At 47.9% G+C, this 22,184-nt stretch overlaps 1 protein-coding gene across 1 annotated transcript in view; it reads right to left on the minus strand.

The window, feature by feature from the left end:
- LOC138564454 (protein S100-G-like) overlaps nt 1–21,327 on the minus strand; it is a 103,835-nt gene extending 82,508 nt beyond the window's left edge. The window contains exon 1 of the mRNA XM_069642914.1: nt 21,239–21,327. The gene's annotated coding sequence lies outside the window, so the exon portion shown is untranslated. The remainder of the gene's footprint in view (nt 1–21,238) is intronic.
- Nucleotides 21,328–22,184: the final 857 nt, after the last annotated feature.

Consider the following 22,184-nt stretch of genomic DNA (forward strand, 5'->3'; position numbering starts at 1 on the left):
GTGTTCCCTCCCTCATCTTGTCCCTGTTAGAAACACTTGTGTATATGCTCGTTATAAATGACTTATCATATCATATCCACCTCCCCCGCCCCCCTAGCTCCTACCAACTCTTACTCTCTTCCTCCTCATCATTCCTTTTAAAAAACCCTTTCTGGCGCTCCAGTTCTCCAATGCCATTTAATAATAATAATAAATAATAATAATAATAATAATAATAATAATAATAATAATAATAATAATAAATAATTCTTTTATTAATATTGCCCACCCAATCCTGTTCCCAACTGGGATATCTACTCTTCCTTCATAATTAGGGCCGCATTACGACCCGGGCGGTAAGGGATTAGCGGTACCGGTAAGGGCACCCGTACCGGGAATCCCTTACCACCCTATTACGAGTTCCCTTTGCGGGTCCTCCCTTAACGCCTGGTTTACCAGGCGTTAAGGACGGGACCCGCAAAGGGACTTTGGTGCTAATAACGGTACCGCAATTTGCGGTACTGTTATTAGCGCCTTCCCCATTCCCATTTGAGTCCCCATAGGGAAGGGCCCTGGTGAATGGGGAATTACCGCCCCTGCCAACCTTGGAATGGGGCGGTAATAGCTCCATTCACCAGGGCGGAGTCGGTGAAGTTTTGGAGGCTAATATCGCCATGGTTACCTCCAACCTCGTAATGACCCCCCTATTCTTTATTTTCCTTCATTCTTTTCATGTGTATTATATTTTTTTATCGCATCCTTATCCCACCAAATACACCTCCCCCATCAACTTCACACCACCAACCTCACCCTTCCCAAACACCATTGCGCCTTCAGTTCCAATCTTCCTCACCTCTTGGCCCAAACCGTGGTAGCGTGGAGCATACACCCCATCGCCGCTGCACTGCTGCTGGGGGGAGCCGTCCAGATCTCTCTCCACTCACTGCGAACTCCATCGCTGCTGCACAACCGCTGGGGGGGAGTCCGCCAAAATCACTCCCCACTCTCAGTGCAGGTGACAGCGTTGCTGCGATGTCCCAACATCAAGATATCCGGCCCAGAGACATACTATTCCCTTCTGCTCCTGTTTTAGGAGGGGGCACCCTAGCCCCTCCCCCTGCTGCTGCACCCAGGGATTATGCCATTTGCCAACTCTCTTCACACTCGTGGACAAACCTGGGGCTGTACTGACCAAGGCTAACACGACCTCCTAAGGGAACCCTGTGGTCCTCCTTGGGCGACACTCCCACCCTGAAATACCCCCTATGGCTCCCTACAGCCCTTCCTGCTCCTAACTAGCGCACCTGCCCCTTTAACTCCCGTTACCCCCAACCTTTTGAACCATGAAACCTGGCACCCATTGTTCCCCCATCAAAAGCCAGGGCATGTACTGGGCATTCCCTGACCCCTGATGGGCAAACCGTGGCAACCACTATTTCACCCGGGACCCACTTAGGGTGCTCCCCCAGCACCCCACTGCCCAACCCTCTCGCACTACCTGCTTTGACCCATCTCTGCCTTTCACCTCCCAGCTGGCTGCCCCCACCTGTACCCCCTTTGAACCGGCCTAGGCGGCGCATGCATCCATATCAATGATGGGTAGTACCCCTGTTTGCATCTTGGGCACACACACACAGCACTATCACCCGCAGTGCCCGCCCAGATACACCCCCTGGGGGGCCCCTCCTATCCCCTGCCCAATACCAAAAAAAAGGGGGGAGGGCTGGAACCCAATGCAGGAAAGGTACCCATGCAAAATAGCTCCGCTGCTATCTATAGCTCTCCCCCCTAGTCCATAATAGGAGAATAGCCAGTGCTCCTCTACCACCAATTGTGGAGGAGACAGAGGAGGCTCAGCCCAGTGAAAGCAGAAGGTGTCCTCTTGAGTGGGCTGGTGACATGGCATGAAGTTCTAATGTGCACTGGAGCAGGTAGGTAAAATAAACTTAGCGCGTGTGTGTTGTGTGTGTGTGTTTGCATGCGTGTGTATGCATATATCTACATATGAATGCTGTGCACGTGTTGCCGGAGGTGGGCTGGTGTTTAGGGAAGGTGGGGGGGGGGGAGTCAAAAGGTGGGTTCTGTGCAGATTTTTGATGGCAATACTGTCATGTTTTGGACACTGGCTGCAAGGCAAAGTGTTACTGGGTGACGCCGATATATTTTGGCAAAGTCAACATCGAAATGTCTTCTTACAATGCAATACTGGCAATATAAAGGCCAGCCAATACAGGTGCATTCTTACAGTAGCAATACTGCCATTACTAGGAACACCGAACACGTGTGTTCTTAAACTGGTAATACTGGGATAAATTGGCACAGACAACGTGAGTGAATACTTACAGTGGCAATACTGTTATATATTCGCACCGTCCACATCAAATAGTCTTATTACAGTAACAATACTGCCATTATTGGACATAGACAACATGGGTGTGCATTTATAATGGCAAAACTGTAATTATTTGCTACAGCCGTTATACGTGTTTTCTAATAGTGGCAATGTGTGCATTATTGGGAACAGCCATCATGAGTGTGTTCTAACAGCTACAATACTGGCATCTATTGGCACAATCAACGTGAATGTGTCTTTTTAAAGTGGCACTACTGGGCACAGCCAACTTGAGCATTACCACGGTTGCAATACTGCCCATATGGGCCCCAGGCAACATGAATGTTCTTAAAATTGTAATATTGGAATTATTGGGTACAGTCAATCTGCGTGTTTTCGTACTGTGGCAATGCTGGCACATGTTGGCACAGCTAGCAGTAACTTGTCTTACAGTGGCAAGATACTGCACTACACTGTGGGCACAGGTATCAAGAAGTGTATTTTACAGAGCCAATTCTGGCATGCATTATAAGCAAAGGCATCATGAAAATAAAGGTGTTTGAAAATGACTCCATTTTCTGTTGGTAATGTGACATCTATTTGATATGTATCACCCTCAGCAGGCTTGTTGGCTCGCACTCTTTATTGGGAAACATTTAAATATCACCAGTGAAATAATGTACCAGTCGCCACTCATGCCAGGTCACACATGTTTTGGATCTCGGGATAACTGTCTTGTTATTCTTTTTCTCAAATCCAAGGCGACTTATTTGAGATTTTGTGTGGATTCTATGGATCTCAACGCTGCCACCATGACAGACGCACATCCTTTAACATGAGCTGGTGAGCTTGTGGAAAGGTAAGGTGCTGCTCAGTTTCTGACCACCATTGACTGCACCTTAGGGTACTGGAAGATAGAGGTAGATTACTGTGCATGGGAGAAGAGCGCATTCGCCGGAAGCAATGCACCAGATCACTTCAATTTAAGAATACACATGTCACTTTTCATGGGTTGGTGAATTACACGCTGACAGGGTGTGAGAACTTCTGCCTCGCCTAAATAGACAAATGCCCTGACTGTCCCTAATAGAAGAAAACCCCGACCCTGCAGGGAGTGCCTTGTCCTTTTAAGGTGTCCCAAACACATGGGTTCTTTTTTATGTATTCACTTTCGAGTACAACCAATCGTGTTTGGTATATTTTGATGCCTGTGGGTGAAGAAATTAATTACACAAATGCCAAGGTTATAAATTTGCTGTGTCAGTCAATCGGCTATTCTGACAGGGTCTAACAGCCAGTCCTGTTTGCACAGAAAGTCGATTGGTTGTGTCTCGTTTGTTTTAAATCTAATAATGTTTGGCATAACTAATTCAATTGGCAGTGATGAAGGACAGTTTCCTCTCCCACTATCCCTGTTAGGTGGTGCATCATCCAGCACCAAGGGTGAGGCTCGCGTGGCAGGGTCAGGGTGTTCTTCTATTAGGGACAGTCAGGGCATTTTCTCTACTTGTTCTCCTTGAACTATGTGACAGTACAGTCTATATCAGTCTTTTCTCTCGAAGAACCGTTTATGTTGTGGTAAAAGACTTTTGGGATAACGGTTAGGGACGGCAATTTTTCCCAGTATGTTTTCAATCTTACCCTGTTGTTGTAATATTCACCTAAATAGACACCATATGTGCCATCAATTGAGCCACCATGAGAAAGAGATGTAGGCCCTTGAGAGGGCAATGCTCACTAGAGATGCTTGGCTTATTAGCACTAACTACCCATTGCCGTCCTCCACTCATATTTTCCCTGGCTGGTGAACTTCATGTTCCTTCAAAACATTTGTAGTTTAGATGTCCATGAATGTGTCACATCACACTGGGCGTCTCTTGTAGCCCCTCCCAGGTCTATATAGAACCACATTGCTTTCAGGTTATTGGTTGACCTATGAAACAGATTAAGAAAAGTTGTTTACCTTCTAGTTTCACAACTTTCTACATTTGAAGTTGTGCAAATAACTATTGCACACATTATTCACTTTACACTCTTACCCTGTGAATGCAAAATGGACTTCCTGGCCTCTCTTTCCGGCAACTAATTTCATTGTCATAAGCACCCCGTTAACAGGGATCTTTTTTTACTTCCTGAAATCAGGTCAAGGTGCCCCAAAAAGAGAAAAACAGGGACTGTGTGTGCCCTAATTGGTTTCACTGACCACACGAGGAAGGGTGTTTAACACAAAATGTTGTGGGTCCATAATATCAGCTCATGCGATTTTACAACAGGCTCACGTCGCGGCGATGCATACTGAACTAAAATCAAATTATTTCGACGCACAAAATGCTAAAACATACCTTTTAACCTTAAAATGTTTTGACGAATTGTACATAGTTGCCTCCTCTGGGAATAAATGAGTGCAGGGCAGCATTGAGCAGCAGACTTCTGTTAAGTATAAGATCGTTCCACCCAAAAAGCGCCGTAGACCTTCTACATCCGTTCTACACGAGAACACGGGCAAGCCAACGCATGTTTGCGCCTCGTGAGGCCTCATCACTGAGGAACTGCTTTCAACTCCAAGCACAGCAAGCTGAGGAACCACACCCATCCCTTGTAGGGTGACATTACAAATCTAAAGTGATGGATGAAAAAGCTTTGAATTCATCATAACCACCAGCAATTGCTCTGGGTCAGGAGGAATGACCAGCTGTGCAGGCAGGCCAAACAATCGTGCAAGTCAACAGCAAGGCCATGCCAAGTGTCCGAGAAGAACGCTGTCCAAGAGAACAGGGCCTTCCATGCATAATACCCCTCGAGCCTACATGGCTTACTCCAAGCACACTCCACTCTGTACGCTGCGTTTTGGTGCAAGCCTTTTGGCGCCAGCCATTTTGACTCTCTATTTTGGCGGCAGAGCCCTTTTTGGCGCAGCTAAGAACTAATCATATCATCCCAGAGAGACCCATCAAAGATGATGTCTCTTGGTGTAATATAATGCAACAAGCTATGCATAAAAAACTCAATACCATCAAGGAAAATATCCTGGAAAAAAGTCATAACTTAAAATGTACCGCGACTAAGCCTGCAGATTGGTCCTTTCTTAGATCACCGCTCATCCCAACATTCAATTTACTCCCCGTAACGGAAAAGGAACTAGAAATTATTATCAATCAACTCAAGCGCACGCAATGTAAGAACGATATTCATACTACCATGTTAATTAAAACTTGTGCCCCCACCTTAATTACCTCTATCTGTCAATTTGTTAATACCTCTATAACCACTGGCATGGTCCCGCAGGATCTCAAGAAGGCATGGGTTATGCCCATCTTGAAAAAGCCTGGCCTCTCAGTCGATATGCCGAACAACTATCGGCTGATTACTAACACGGCGTTCCTTCTTAAAATCCTTGATCGTGTGGTTTATATACAAATTGCAGATCATCTAAAGAAATATCCTATCCTAAATGACCACCAGTCGGGATTCCGAGTCGGCTTCGGAACCGAGACCACGCTTTTAGAACTCAAATCCAAGCTAATGTCCCGTATGGATCGTAAGGAAGCCTCATTACTTATGCTACTTGATCTTTCGGCGGCTTTCAACCTGGTGGACCATGATATCATGGCCACCATGTTGTGTGAAGTAGCTAATTTCTCCCCTCTTGCATGCAAATGGGTCTTATCATTCCTTAACAACCGTGATAGCAGAGTCTTTTGCGGCATGGCAGAATCTGAATCTGTCACAATCACCTGCGGCGTTCCCCAGGGTGCGTGCACCTCCCCCTGTTTTTATAACATCTTCACAGCTCCTCCGTTCCCAATGCTTGACCATGAGAACATAATATTCACTAACTATATGGATGACACTCAATGTGTTATCCCGCTCTCTGGTTCTCATGGTGCTGACGAACTTGCCATCAATAGAGTCTTTACCTTAATTGAAACCTGGATGGTCCACAACAAGCTGGCCCTGAATAAATCAAAAACTGAGCTGCTTGTCATAGGATCCCCACACATTATTAATAAACTCAGCCCACAATATGATGGCTTTCAGATGGGAGAAGAATCTATCACGCACCTAAAAAAGGTAAAAACATTGGGAGTGACCTTCGACCAACATATGACTAGGTTAGTAGTCTGGTATCATCATTTGCCTATTATATCAAACTCTTAGCGCATTTAAGGCCCCTTATATCTAAAGATAATGCAGAGCCCATCGTTAGAGCGATAATAGGCTCATAAATAGACTATTGTTCTAGTCTACTTATGGCACTTAATAAGTCTGATTGCAACAGACTGCAAGTATGCCAAAACAGGGCAATCAGAGCCGTTCTGAAACTTAAATATAGAGATCATGTCTCGACGGCAAGACGCGAACTCCACTGGCTGCCCGTAGAGTCCAGAATTTTATTCAGGACTTTGACTCTAGTACATAAATGCAGATCTGGTAACATGCCTGAATATCTGCAATAGCTCCTTAACATGAGAAACAACGCTAGAACTTTAAGATCTAATAAATGGTATCTCTTATTTGAACCGAAATGCCGTACCACCAGAGTGGCCAACTCAGCTTTCTTCTCCATTGGACCAAAGGCCTGGAACGCACTACCATTGGACATGAGATGCATTGAATAACTTGACATTTTTAAGAAAAGACTGAAGACTTACCATTTTAACTATTCTATGTAGAGTTTTTATCTGAGTACTCCCCCTTTTTGAGCTTTTCACTCCTGTTCCTTCATAATTTTTGTTACTTGTCGTATATGTCTTGTAGCGCCCACACGCCTTAGGGTCTATGGCCGTGCTATATAAATGTAATAAAGTAAAGTAAAGGTAAAGAGTGGCACGAAAGCCAATTTGGTGCTACTAATTTGGCGCAAGGGTCGTTTAGATACGGCTGACATTGCAGCCTATGTGCAAATGACCCTCGTGCCAAATGAATTCCTCAAAACAAGTATAACTTTACAAAAAACTGTGTGCTAAACCATTCATATTCAAAGCACATGAATTGGAATTTTATAAAAACCATACCATGGATAAGTATCTTGACCAGTTCCTTAATTTGTATGCCTACAGTCTTGCACTTGTTGTTATGCCTTTACAATGGAGTAAGCAAAACTACCAGTACCACTGTTAAAGTACATACCAGAACTGGGTAATACAATTATTTCTGCCATTGGATAACTTGAGAACTCTGTAAAAGGTATAGCTGTTGAGGGCCCCCATCTCTTGTGTGAAAATGCACCAGTCCTGGTCGTTTAGGCAACAGCACTAAAGTTCTGGAACATGTCTATTTCCTTTCTCTGTTATAATAATGGTTTTATAGCGGGCTGACCCATTTTGTCATCCCATGGCACCCTGGTTTTATCTCATACTAGCTGATTTACCTGCTGTTGCCCGGGATTTCATTCCCTCATAGGTACAGGTAACTGTGGAAGATTTGGTGCAGATTGGTGAAACGGTGTGGAATTGTATAAGGAACAGACACAGAGCCACAAACCTGCACCCAAATTTGCACTTTTGCTGAAATCTGGGAAGAGGGGTGGGGTTTCCAGATGTCATGTAGCCAGCACCATCTAGAGGGTCCTAACAGGTGACTGTGCAACATTTGGTGCAGATTGGTGAAACGATGTGGAATTGTATAGAGAACATATGCAAAGCCACAACCCCAGAGACCTTTGCTGAAATCCGGGGGAAAGCGGTGGGGTTTCCAAATCTCATGTAGCCACTAATGTCTGAAGGGTCCTAACAAGTGACTGCACAAAATCTAGTGTAGATTGGTGAAACAGTGTGGAATTGTATGGGGAAAGCCCACAAACCCGCACCCAAATTTGCACTTTTGCTGAAATCTGGGAAAAGGGGTGGGGTTTCCAGATGTTACATAGCCATTGACGTCCCTAACAGGAGACGGAGCAAAATTTGGTGCAGATTGGTGAAACGGTGTGGAATTTTATAGGGAACATAACGGAAGCAAAGGTGCACTAACAAAATCATGAATCAATTACAACTTGTCCAAAACTCAGCAGTCAGACTAAGGTTACACAAAAAGGAGCATGAGAAAATATCACTGCCAGGCTTTGGTGTCCCCTCCTTAGCTCGCAATGGAACAGAGCTCTTCCCCTGATTATCGGTACGACATAGATTACAGCACCCACAATATGTGTATTCTTATGCCTGACGGACGTGTTCTCAAAGCTTTTTGGTATTCCTTTACGTGGCACTGGCTGTGGTTCGTTCCCCTTTCTTTCGTTTATTTTCCCCTTGAAATGTTAATTGTTCTCCCGCCACCCCACACCACCTCTCCCCTAAACGTCCAATAGCTCTTGGTGGTTTCAAGAGGCTTGCCCACAACGTAGCGCTGTATAAAATAAAAAAAATAAAAATACATATATATCATTCACACTGTTAAAGCTGATGTTGGCAGCTGTGAAGAAAAAAACGGTGAAAAGCAACTCGGCAAAGAAACTAAAGTCTGGCAAACGTCCTCCTCGCAACTCCTGGGGCATCCTACCAGGGCCAACTGCTCACCCCACCCATTGGTGCCAAGCTCGCACAGTGCCACCTTCTCACGCTACTAACAACGTACTTGTGCCGGCTCCGTGACCTCACACATCTCAGTGATTTGTGTAGTAGACTTCCCGCCATTGCAGGCTGTTCACAGGACACAAAGCACTGTTTCTCACAATCCCCACTAGTTCCAGCTTCTAAACCAGGCCTAGCTTTGGAACACGTTTCTCACACTCCAGAACAGGGACAGCTTCTAACACAGTCCACAGGTACACACTCTCCGGCAGTGCCTGCTTTACACACAGCCCACGGGTCCACGTTTCTCACAGTCCAGAGGATTTACAGCTTTTAAAACAGCCCACGGGTACACAGCAGTGCCGGCTTCTCACACAGCCCACCAGTGCACGTTTCTCACACTACAGAGCATTGAAAGCTTCTACAACAGCCCAAGGATACCCAGCAGTGCCAGCTTCTCACACAGTCCACCAGTGCATGTTTGTCAGAATACTGAGCATTGAAAGCTTCTACAACAGCCCAAGGAGACCCAGCAGTGCCAGCTTCTCATACAGTCCACCAGTGCACTTTTCTCACACACTCCAGCAGTGCCAGTTTCTTACACAGCCCACCAGTGCACGTTTCATACAGTCTAGAGCATTGAAAGCTTCTACAACAGCCCAAGGGTACCCAGCAGTGCCAGCTTCTCACACAGTCCACCAGTGCACGTTTCTCACACTACAGAGCATTGAAAGCTTCTACAACAGCCCAAGGAGACCCAGCAGTGCCAGCTTCTCACACAGTCCACCAGTGCACTTTTCTCACACACTCCAGCAGTGCCAGTTTCTTACACAGCCCACTAGTGCACGTTTCATACAGTCTAGAGCATTGACAGCTTCTACAACAGCCCAAGGGTACACAGCAGTGCCAGCTTCTCACACAGCCAACCAGTGCACGTTTCTCATGCACTCCAGCAGTGCCAGCCTCTCACACACCCCACCAGTGAATGTTTCTCACGCACTCCAGCAGGGCCAGCTTCTTACACAACCCACCAGTGCACGTTTCTCACACTCCCCAGCAGTGCCAGCTTCTCACACAGCCCATGGGCACACGTTTCTCACAGTTCAGGGCATTGACAGCTTCTACAACAGCCCACGGGTACACAGCAGTGCCAGCTTCTTACACAGCCCACCAGTGCACGTTTCTCACACTCTCCAGCAGTGCCAGCTTCTCACACAGCCCAGGGATCCACGTTTCTCACAGTCCAGAGCATTGACAGTTTCTACAACAGCCCAAGGGTACACAGATGTGCCAGCTTCTCACACACCCCACCAGTGCACGTTTCTCACACTATCCAGCAGTGCCAGCTTTTCACACAGCCCACCGATGCACGTTTCTCACACTCTCCAGCAGTGCCAGCTTCTCACACAGCCCACGGGTACACGTTTCTGACAGTCTAGAGCATTGACAGCTTCTACATCAACCCAAGGGTACACAGCAGTGCCAGCTTCTCACAAAGCCCACCAGCGCACATTTCTCATAATCCAGAGCATTCACAGCTTCTACATCAGCCCAAGGGTACACAGCAGTGCCAGCTTCTCACACAGCCCATGGTCCACGTTTCTCACACTCTCCAGCAGTGCCAGCTTCTCACACAGCCCACCAGTGCACGTTTCTCACACAATCCAGCAGTGCCAGCTTCTTGCACAGCCCACCAGTGCACGTTTCCCAAATACTTCAGCAGTGCCAGCTTCTCACACAGACATGGGTCCATGTTTCTCAAAGTCCGGAGCATTGACAGCTTCTACAACAGCCCAAGGGTACACAGCAGTGCCAGCTTCTCACAGAGCCCACCAGTGCACGTTTCTCACACTCTCCAGTAGTGCCAGCTTCTCACACAGCCCACTGATGCACGTTTCTCACACTCTCCAGCAGTGCCAGCTTCTCACACAGCCCACGGTACACGTTTCTGACAGTCCAGAGAATTGGTAGCTTCCACAACAGCCCAAGGGTACACAGCAGTGCCAGCTTCTCACAAAGCCCACCAGTGCACGTTTCTCACAGTCCAGAGCATTGACAGCTTCTACAACAGCCCATGGGTACACAGCAGTGCCAGCTTCTCACACAGTCCACCAGTGCACATTTCTCACACACTCCAGCAGTGCCAGCTTCTCACACAGCCCACCGATGCACGATTCTCACACTCTCCAGCAGTGCCATCTTCTCACACAGCTCACCAGTGCACGTGTCTCACACACTCCAGCAGTGCCAATTTCTTGCACAGCCCACCAGTGCACGTTTCTCACACTCTCCAGCAGTGCCAGCTTCTCACACAGCCCACCAGTGCATGTTTCTCACGCACTCCAGCAGTGCCAGCTTCTTACACAGCCCACCAGTGCACGTTTCTCACACTCTCCAGCAGTGCCAGGTTCTCACACAGCCCACCAGTGCATGTTTCTCACGCACTCCAGTAGTGCCAGCTTCTCATACTGCCCATGGGTACACGTTTCTCACATTCCAGAGCATTGACAGCTTCTACAACAGCACACGGGTACACAGCAGTGCCATCTTCGCGCACAGCCCACCAGTGCACGTTTCTCACGCACTCCAGCAGTGCCAGCTTCTCACACAGCCCACGGGTACACGTTTCTCACACTCTCCAGCAGTGCCAGCTTCTCACACAGCCCAGGGGTCCAAGTTTCTCGCAGTCCAGAGCATCGACAGCTTCTACAACAGCCCAAGGGTACACAGCAGTGCCAGCCTCTCACACATTCCACCAGTGCACATTTCTCACACTCTCCAGCAGTGCCAGCTTCTCAACCAGCCCATGGGTACAAGTTTCCGACAGTCCAGAGCATTGACAGCTTCTACATCAACCCAAGGGTACACAGCAGTGCCAGCTTCTCACAAAGGCCACCAGTGCATGTTTCTCACAATCCAGATAATTGACAGCTTCTACAACAGCCCACGGGTACACAGCAGTGCCAGCTTTAAACACAGCCGCCAGTGCACGTTTATCACACACTCCAGCAGTGCCAGCTTCTCACACAGCCCACGGGTCCAAAGTTTCTCACAGTCCAGAGCATTGACAGCTTCTTCAACAGCCCAAGGTGTCAGGAATGGCACTCTGTCAAGAGTGGCACAGGGTACCCAGGTAGATTTTGGGTGGCTGTGCCAAAGTAAGGTAGCAGATAAGCACACACAGCAGGGAGTTAAACAAGAAAGAAGAGTAGGAAACTGTAGCTGTGAGCCAAAAGGGGCAAAAGATACAAAGATACAAACAAACTGGATTCCCTCTTGGGGTGTATGCTGAAATGGGAAAGAGTGTTCCACGAACCTTAGGAAACTCCAGCCTTCTGCACAGATGCTATAACAGAGGCCCACGCTGTATGCTCATGGCTGGGAACAACAGCAGTGGGTGTCTGTAACACTGAAAACGCGACAAGGGAAGGGGCAGAGGTTACCTGCCAGAAACCAACAGGCAAGCTCTGTACAAAGGGATTACATAAGACACATGAGAAGACAAGAACAGATATATCCAGCGAAAAGGAAGTCAATGAGCAATCTAGCAGAAGGAAATGAAGGAAAGGCAGTTAGACTGAAGTAGATAACCTAAGGTGGAGTACAGAGGACTCAAGGAAGAGAACAAGGGAGCAGCAGTCAGGAAAACAGAAGGGCTGCAAAATAGGAAGCAGGTCTGCAGTCAAGAGTGGCACTAGGTGCAGGCAAACTGTAGTGGACTGCGGAGGACTGTAGTAGGCTGCAAGGCAGGGAGTCCAGAAGAACAGGACAGAGAGAGATTAGTAGGAGGCGACAGACAGAGAGCCCAAAAGAATAGGGCCGCGAGGTAGGGAGCCCAGAGGAGCAGGGCTGTAGGCAGCTAAGTGTAAAACAGGCTGTACTGCAGAGGAGTGTAGCAAGCCGCAAGGCAGGGAGTCCAGAGCACACGGGCTGTAGGCAGCGAAGAGGTGCAGGCTGCAAGGTAGGGAGCCCAGAGGACAAGGACTTGGAGACAGCAGAGGGATGCAGGCTGTAGGGCAGGAAGCCCAGAGGACAAGGGCTTGGAGACAGCAGAGGGTTGCAGGCTGTAGGGCAGGGAGCCAGGAGGAGAAGGACTGTAGGCAGCCGGAGTGAAGCAGGCTGCAGGGCAGGAAGCCCAGAGGACAAGGGCTGTAGGTAGAAGGCAGCGGAGCGTGATCGGCTGCAAGGCAGGGAGCCCGGAAAGGGCACTGGATCAAAACAGGATAAAGCAAAAACAGGAACAGCATACAAAGTAGCGAGTCAAGGCAAACAGGAGCGGGGAGATCTCAAAATGCAAGACACTGTGCTCCTGCAGGCAGTTGCTTATATACAGCTCTGCCCTGTTCTGAGGCAGGCTAATTGACAGCACCTGGGGCAGCACACCTGATGACAATCTGCCTCCTCCCTCTCTGGTCCTGAGCAGGTGGAAGCAGCACTGGCCGCTAGGGCTTCTGGGGACTGTGGTCCCAATAACGATGAATGAGAATAGCCAGGAATTGAGGACTGTAGCCAGGTGCATTATGGTAAAGGTAGTTAATTGAATAAAATAAGAAAGAACCAAAGTTGAGCAAATGGAAATAAAAGACTAAGGCGTGAAAAGGAGTTGTTCAAGGAGTATTAGGAGGATAAATGAGTACCAAGTAGTCCATGATGGTTGCCAATGCGTGTGCCAGCGGCGCGGGCATGACACAAGGGTACACAGCAGTTCCAGCTTCTCACACAGCCCACCAGTGCACGTTTCTCACACTCTCCAGCAGTGCCAGCTTCTCAACCAGCCCACGGGTACACGTTTCTGACAGTCCAGAGCATTGACAGCTTCTACATCAACCAAAGGGTACACAGCAGTGCCAGATTCTCACAAAGGCCACCAGTGCACGTTTCTCACAATCCAGATCATTGACAGCTTCTACAACAGCCCACGGGGACACAGCAGTGCCATCTTTAAACACAGCCACCAGTGTACGTTTCTCACACACTCTAGCAGTGCTAGCTTCTCACACAGCCCAGCTGTGCACGTTTCTCACACTCTCCAGCAGTGCCAGCTTCTTGCACAGCCCACCAGTGCTCGTTTCTCACACTCTCCAGCAGTGTCAGCTTCTCACACAGCCCATGGGTCCACGTTTCTCACAGTCCAGAGCATTGACAGCTTCTACAACAGCCAAAGGGTACACTGCAGAGCCAGCTTCACACAGCCCACAAGTGCACGTTTCACACACACTCTAGCAGTGCCAGCTTCTCACACAGCCCACCAATGCACGTTTCTCACACTCTCTAGCAGTGCCAGCTTCTCACACAGCCCAGGGGTCCAGGTTTCTTGCAGTCCAGAGCATTGACAGCTTCTACAACAGCCCAAGGGTACACAGCAGTGCCAGCGTCTCACAGAGCCCACCAGTGCACGTTTCTCACACTCTCCAGCAGTGCCAGCTTCTCAACCAGCCCACGGGTACATGTTTCTGACGGTCCAGAGCATTGACAGCTTTGACATCAACCCAAGGGTACACAGCAGTGCCAGCTTCTCACAAAGGCCACCAGTGCACGTTTCTCACAATCCAGATCATTGACAGCTTCTACAACACCCCACGGGTACACAGCAGTGCCAGCTTTAAACACAGCCACCAGTGCACGTTTCTCACACACTCCAGCTGTGCCAGCTTCTCACAACCCAGCTGTGCACGTTTCTCACACTCTCCAGCAGTGCCAGCTTCTTGCACAGCCCACCAGTGCTTGTTTCTCACACTCTCCAGCAGTGCCAGCTTCTTGCACAGCCCACCAATGCACGTTTCTCACACTCTCCAGCAGTGCCAGCTTCTCACACAGCCCACGGGTCCACGTTTCTTGCAGTCCAGAGCATTGGCAGCTTCTACAACAGCCCAAGGGTACACAGCAGTGCCAGCTTCTCACAAAGCCCACCAGTGCACGTGTATCACAATCCAGAGCATTGACAGCTTCTACAACAGCCCATGGGTAAACAGCAGTGCCAGCATTTCACACAGCCCACCAGCGCACGTTTCTCACACACTCCAGCACTGCCAGCTTCTCACACAGCCCACCGATGCACGTTTCTCACACTCTCCAGCAGTGCCATCTTCTCACACAGCTCACCAGTGCACATTTCTCACACACTCCAGCAGTGCCAGCTTCTTGCACAGCCCACCAGTGCACGTTTTTCACACTCTACAGCAGTGCCAGCTTCTCACACAGCCCATGGGTCCATGTTTCTCACAGTCCAGAGCATTGACAGCGTCTACAACAGCCCAAGGGTACACAGCAGTGCCAGCTTCTTGCACAGCCCCCCGGTGCACGTTTCTCACACTCTCCAGCAGTGCCAGCTTCTCACACAGCTCACCAGTGCACATTTCTCACACACTCCAGCAGTGCCAGCGTCTTGCACAGCCCACCAGTGCCAGCTTCTCACACAGCCCATGGGTCCATGTTTCTCACAGTCCAGAGCATTGACAGCGTCTACAACAGCCCAAGGGTACACAGCAGTGCCAGCTTCTTGCACAGCCCCCCGGTGCACGTTTCTCACACTCTCCAGCAGTGCCAGCTTCTCACACAGCCCACCGATGCACATTTCTCACACACTCTAGCAGTGCCAGCTTCTTGCACAGCCCACCAGTGCACGTTTCTCACACACTCCAGCAGTGCCAGCTTCTTGCACAGCCCACCAATGCACATTTCTCACACTCTCCAGCAGTGCCAGCTTCTCACACAGCCCATGGGTCTACGTTTCTCACAGTCCAGAGCATTGACAGCTTCTACAACAGCCCAAGGGTAAATAGCAGTGCCAGCTTCTCAGACAGCCCACCAGTGCACGTTTCTCATGCACTCCAGCAGTGCCATCTTCTCACACAGCCCACGAGTACACGTTTCTCACAGTCCAGAGCATTGAGCTTCTCACACAATTGAAGCTACTATAATAATAATTATTATTGTATTTATTGAGCGCAGACCTAGCTTCGAGAAGCAACAAATCGCTTTACAGAGCTATACAACAGTACAAATGCAGAACAGAGCGCTTTTCAAAGGTAACCAAACCGATATACAGCGGGGGGTAGGATACAGAGGGTCATAGTGGAGGGCTACAGCTGTACAGAGTGGTGGGTAGGAGCAGGGCGGGGGCCGTCTAGCCAGTCAGGTGGCTTAGGTGGGGCGATGTGATGGCCTGGGTGTTGAGGAGGAGAGACTCCTTGAAGAGGTGGGTCTTGAGTTAATACATTTAATACACATATTGCCTCAAAGACCTCGTCCTTCCACCCTGTCGCGTTTAAATCAGGCCCTAGTCCACGTCTGCTTTGGGCAGCAGAGCAATTTATTGGAATTGGGACAGAGGCCGAAAGATGGAGAGCCAAATCCACGTATTTAAAGTGTATCAGATGAGGTCATATAAATTACATGGCTGCCCTACATACAAATGCCATGAACACAGCATTTGAGTTTTCTATGACGTCACCAGTCCCACTTACGGCACCCCAGAGTGGGCTGGCATAAGTTAACCCATGGCAAGGTGACACACAGGTTAATAATAATAATATTGCATGATTATATAGCACTCCATGCCAGAGTCCTCCAGTTTCGAATAGCTGCAAAACCAGGCGTTATTATTGCTCCATTTTTAATTTAATACATTTTTGAGGACTGTAGATTTAGTGGCTTGGAAGGTTGAAAGTCTAAGTCAACCCGGGCCCAGGATTCGAACATTTTGCTGGTCGCGTATCAAAGAGCAACGCTTTACGCATAGTGAGTATCCACCCTCATAAAAAAAAACTTTTTCAGACCCTTTTATAGGTCACTTGACATGGCTCAGCTCTTGGTAGGGCTTTGCCACCAAACAGGCTGCTCCGGGGTCAACTGTTGTACCCCAAAGACAGCCCAGCTGCCTCCACCCCTCATAAGAAGGCAATGGTGGTTTTGTGGGTCCCCCAGTCCGTCCTCCTCCCCATCTGGCACATCATTCAGTGCTGTTTTGGGTCCATGTGCCTGTCTTGCAAAGTATAGCTTCTAGTGCTTTAAGTGAGATATGAAATCGAGGGGTGGGCAGGCTCTGGAAAGGAAGTGTGGCCAAATGATTCTGGGGGTGGCCTAAAGGAGAGGTGGATGGATTAGGCAAGAGCCACGTGCCCTACAAACATATATTCTGACTCACTCAGCACTGTCTCAGCACTGTCTCAGCACAGTCTCAGCTCTGTCTCTGGACTGTCTCTGGACTCTCTCAGCAGGTCTTCTCGGCATCTTATCAATGAAACTCCACCTGGTTCAATTTCTAAATCAAGCATGTGTGTAAATATGAGCAATTCAATCAGGGAGTAAATCACCTTCATTGTGTAAATAAATTACACAGGCCCTGTGTGCTTAATAGCTTTTCTTAAGTATACATTGAGGGATTTAGCTCACTTGCTGTCTGTCAGAGAGAGATGGAGCCTCAGGGCTTGTTCTTGGAAACTGCTTGAGCTTCACCCCAGCCCTGATACCTGCTCCTTAGTCAACACGGCCAGATGGTTGACACCAGGAATCGCTATGTTTCATTCACCATGTGCTTTCTTTGCTCTTTCCCAAATGCCTACAGCAAAACAAAAGAGGTGATGGGTGGAATGTTTAGAATGAATGTTAACCTCTGCCATTGCTCTGGGCAACCCTCCAGACCATCGTTCTTTGCCTGCCATGCCATTACAAAAGGTGAAAGACCATTTGCAAATCAGGCATGATCCAACCCCAAAGGGGGCAGTCCAGTGTGAACTGCTTGGTCACATCCCTTCTGCACAAGGCCACAAGCATCCCCAAACATGTTTCGCCCTTGTTGGGTCTCATCAGTGAGGTGTAGCTTGTGTCTCTAGGATCAGCAGACACTTGAACCACGCTTAACATTGTGGATCTCTTATCTGTCTTGCAGCCTCTCCCCAAATGCAGAGGTCGAAGTGGGCAGCAGAAGTCGGGAGCGGTGCTCCTATACTTTTTATTTTTAAGTTTCATTGTTCCTATACTTTTATTTTAAAAAGGAACCGTTCTGGAACGGTATAGTTTTAAAATAAAAGTGTAGGAAGAAGTTGAAGCTTGCACACTGCACTGAACATTCCCTTAAATAATAGGTGTGTTTGTTTGGGGGTATGGATTGTGTGTGGTAGGGTGCGTAGTGATGGGGTTTGAGATGAGTGGGGCAGACCGGCAGGGAACATAGCTCCACTACGTCTTTTTGTACACTTCAACCACTGCCCAAATGACATCCTTTCAAACAAACCACATGCTTTCATTAAATGTCTAGGTGTGGTACGCCTATGGCCGGTGAGGTGAGGGGTCCAGTCGACAGACTCATTTCTATGGACAGCCAAACACAGTTTGGGGCATGGAGCACAGCAGACAGCCTGTTAATCTCCCCCGTGGGAGAGCAGGGTGCCGTCATCATTGAGCATTACACAGACATAGACAGGGGACAAAAGCCTGCCCTGCCCTTATCATCTACCTCTCATGATGCAGCCAATGGCTTAGTACTCTGATCAGAGGTTTTTTAAGTGAGAGAAATTATTTATTTGGAAACCATAATCCATTAACATTTAATGAAAATGCCAACATATACATAATAAAACAGGCAATGCATAACATTAATAAAAACGCATTGGGCCTCATTACACAGATGGCGGTAAGGGTTTACCGGTAAGGGTACCAGTGCCGGTAAACCCTTACCGCCTTACTACGAGGTCCCTTCGCGGGTCCCTACCTTAACGGCTGGCGGTACCGCAAAGGGACCTTGGAGGTAATTACGGTACCGCAATTTGTGGTACCGTAATTACCACCTTCCCCATTCCCATTGAGCCCTATGGGGGCAAAAATGGGAATGGGGAAGTGCCATGGTGAATGGGGAATTACAGCCCCCACACACCTTGGAATAGGGTGGTAATTCCGCCATTCACCATGGCGGACTCAGTAAAATACCGGCGGCAACCATGGTGCTAATAGCGCCATGGTTACCGCCTTCCGTGTAATGAGGCCCATTGTGTCACTTAATTTAAAACACTCCTCACTAAACGTCCAGCAGAATTATATCACTACATTCATTCTACTTACTCTATAAAAGCTTCCTTAATAGAAATAGCTGCATCAGACACAAAAGTAATTTCATTATTATACAAATATAGTGAGGCCTAAACCACAGTTTCCTTAGGTTGGTTAAAAACGTAAAGACCGTAAACAAATTTTTATCAAATCTTCTGCACATTCCAAGCCACCGTGGCACGTCTTCCCCAGACCTAGCGAAGGTTCCCGGGCTCTAATTGATAGGATATTTAGTCGGGCCATTAACAAACATCTACGGTGCTAAGGTGAATTAAGCTTTACTATTGCAGGGACATACGTGGATCGCTCAGGTGCTGGGGAATATCATTTTAGCGAGGACATCTTGGCAATTCTGCTATTGCCATCTCATGCCATTTTCTAGGTTTTGCCATCGGATACTCAGGTACTCTCACCATATCCCAGGTTTTCCCAGTAGATGTCATGCACTCATACCATTTGGCAAGTATTGTTATACTTTGTCTAGGTACAGATCATATGGCAACATGACTGCTTCACCTCATAGTCCACCTACTTCTCTGGTCCACCCCTATAGCGCTTTGAAGTAGCTCCAATGAACTCTTTGTAGCCTAACCTTACTTAATGTAGCTGGGTGCTGCCTCCTTTTTCATCACCACCTAACTCTTTCAATATTGTTCACATCCATCTTCCATTCTCCGGACGGACAGAGCATTTGGAGCGGTCTCTAAGTGATGTGTTCACCAACTCAAAGGAGCTACTGCCTTTTGCTACATTTTCAATTGAAACAACATTGCAGAAAAATGTATCAGGCCGCAACAATAGACGGTTTTGCAGCAGCAACATCTAGGAGAGTGGCCTTAATTTAGACAACAAACAAAGTATCAGCTAGAAAATTATTTTATGTTTAAAATACTGTTATATACATTGCCTACTTATTGATTGTAAGAGCCACACCATAAAATGGTATTTAAATTGCAATGATTCAATGATATTGGAGAGGGAGTGCAGAGTGGGGTTGAAATAGAGGAGCAACTTGGTGAGGTGCCAGGGGCGGCTTATTCTAGTTCTTCGTCCAAGGTGCAATTTTGTTCAGAAACTGCCCTGTCAGTATATATACACACTCGTATTCTCTGACTGAAACACTAGCAGTGAATAATTGGGTGACAGTCGGTAAGATAGCAGCACATCGCTTCAGAGATGTGTGTGAGACCTTCCTTCCACAGGTCTAGAACTGCAGGCTCTATGCAGCCCTCCATCGAACATAAGGGGATACAGTCACAATAGCGTTTAATTTGTGGGGGTGTTTGCCAGGACTCAGCCCCTGGACTTATTTCTGAGCCCCGGCACTTATTTTCTCAAAATCAGTCTGATTATGATGTTGCGTTTTGACAAATGTATTATTAAATCTCATTCAGCAGTTGTCACACAACAAGCAGCAACAGTGTGCACTGGCCACATTCTCTTCAACCTGTGTCGGCACAGGTTATTCATGAACTTGATGACCCACGTAGACAGCAGAGTGGTAGTTATCCATTTTCATGGATTACAATGAGTTGGAAGGTGACATTGTTGTGTGCCTGTGCTGGCCACGCCCACACATTTCTCCAGTCCTCCTGCATAACATCGGAGCTCCTCCGTTACTGCAATACGCAGCAACATTACAACATTACTGTGGGTTGGCAACAAGAGGACAGTCACCAGCCAGCAGCACCAACACAGGGGAAAGGCCAGGGAAAAAGTCACTCCCTAAGGGAAGTACCTTTCATGAATGTCAACCTATACACTAAGGTTTTACACTGTTCAGTAATCATTTTCCTGCATTTGTCAATCAATTACACTTAGTCGGAAAGCAGGTGTGCTCATTTTCTGTGGATAGATGGTCAACATGTTCCAGTTGCCACCCCTACAATCAGAGCAACATGTTACTAATGATTATGTGCTTAAAGAAGCACTTAAACATTTGTCTTAAACACATATGTTATGTTATTGTATGTTGTTTGGCATCTATAAATTGCATATCTGCCATGGCTGGTGCATTCATCACCCAAAACAGCCTGTGGGAGTTGCAGCGTTAACCCTTAAAATGCAGGTACTGTGGGGGAACAGGCATGGGAGTTGGCAGCAGTGGGCCGGGAGTTGCCCGGCCGATGTGTTGTGTCTCAGGTGCACTAGAAAATATCTGGACCCGGGCACATATTTTTGTTTAAAAATTAAGCACTGGTCGAGGTACGTTATCAAACCGACTGTTCATACACCCCTGATGCGATAGTGGCCTCCTCCACGAAGCAACATATAAGAACTTCATTTTATTTAAATAATATTTTATTTAAATAATAATAATCATTATTGAAGTGAGGACCAACTCTACATGCCACAAAATAAAAGCTGACCTTACCGTGGTGGAGAGACTTCTAATGCAGCCGTGGGAAATCGTGGTGTGCTGTAGTCGAGGGCATTTATAGGCTGGTACAGCGTGTACTCCTTGCAAGTAATTACTGGTGCAGGTGGTTTGCCGCAGGCGGGATGTGTTGAAATCAAAGGCACTGCCAGTAGAAACCAGGCGTGTCAAGTCGGCGTGCCGCGTGCCCAGGGCGCCAGCCAGCCCCTGCCAGTCTGGTGCAGACTGGCATCATCACACTGCTCCATGCTCTGTACAGGCCCGGACTGGCCTGCAGGAAATAGTGCAATGCCCCAACCAAAAACACAAAATTCTAGTGTGGGCCAGTTGTCTTTTTTAGTCAAAGTAACCCACTTTTTAAGCCCATGTGTGCCACTTTCAGAAATTACTAGGCTAGTAGTTTAGACCACTGTTACTGAATACATATTCTTTAAAATGCACAATTTTCATCACATTTTATCAAAGAGCCTCCCCCTTGGGTACTACTCAAACAGTATGGAATGAATTGCCATTTGCAATTGTGCCCGGGCCACTTTGTCATTGGCGCCCGAGACATTTGTATGCCCCACCCTGGCTCTGTGCCCTTGGGCGTGCTCTCGAATGGCTTCTGTGGCTCAGGCTGCAGCCCCTGAGGTCTTCAAACAGGCAAAAAGCGCGCGTGACGGCTTCCCAAATATTTTCACTGCATTCATTCCTTTCTAATAGGCTGAAGGACCCCGAGTTTGTAACCATCTGATGGTTCCACGGTGCTAGAGGGGGGGGGCGCCTCATGCGATTCCGACATTCAGGAGTTAACTGGGTACCGAAAGTGCCCCGGAAAAGAAGGGGTGCCTAGGAGCGAGTGTAAGAGGACCACAAATCCTAGGTAACCGCATCAAAGACGAGAGCAGAGCCCACCGAAAATATGCAGAGTTCCCTGTCGGCCAGTCCACCACTGGGGGCA

This window comes from Ambystoma mexicanum, chromosome 1p (genome assembly GCF_040938575.1).
Source record: "Ambystoma mexicanum isolate Mex_15411 chromosome 1p, UKY_AmexF1_1, whole genome shotgun sequence".
Lineage (NCBI taxonomy): Eukaryota > Metazoa > Chordata > Amphibia > Caudata > Ambystomatidae > Ambystoma > Ambystoma mexicanum.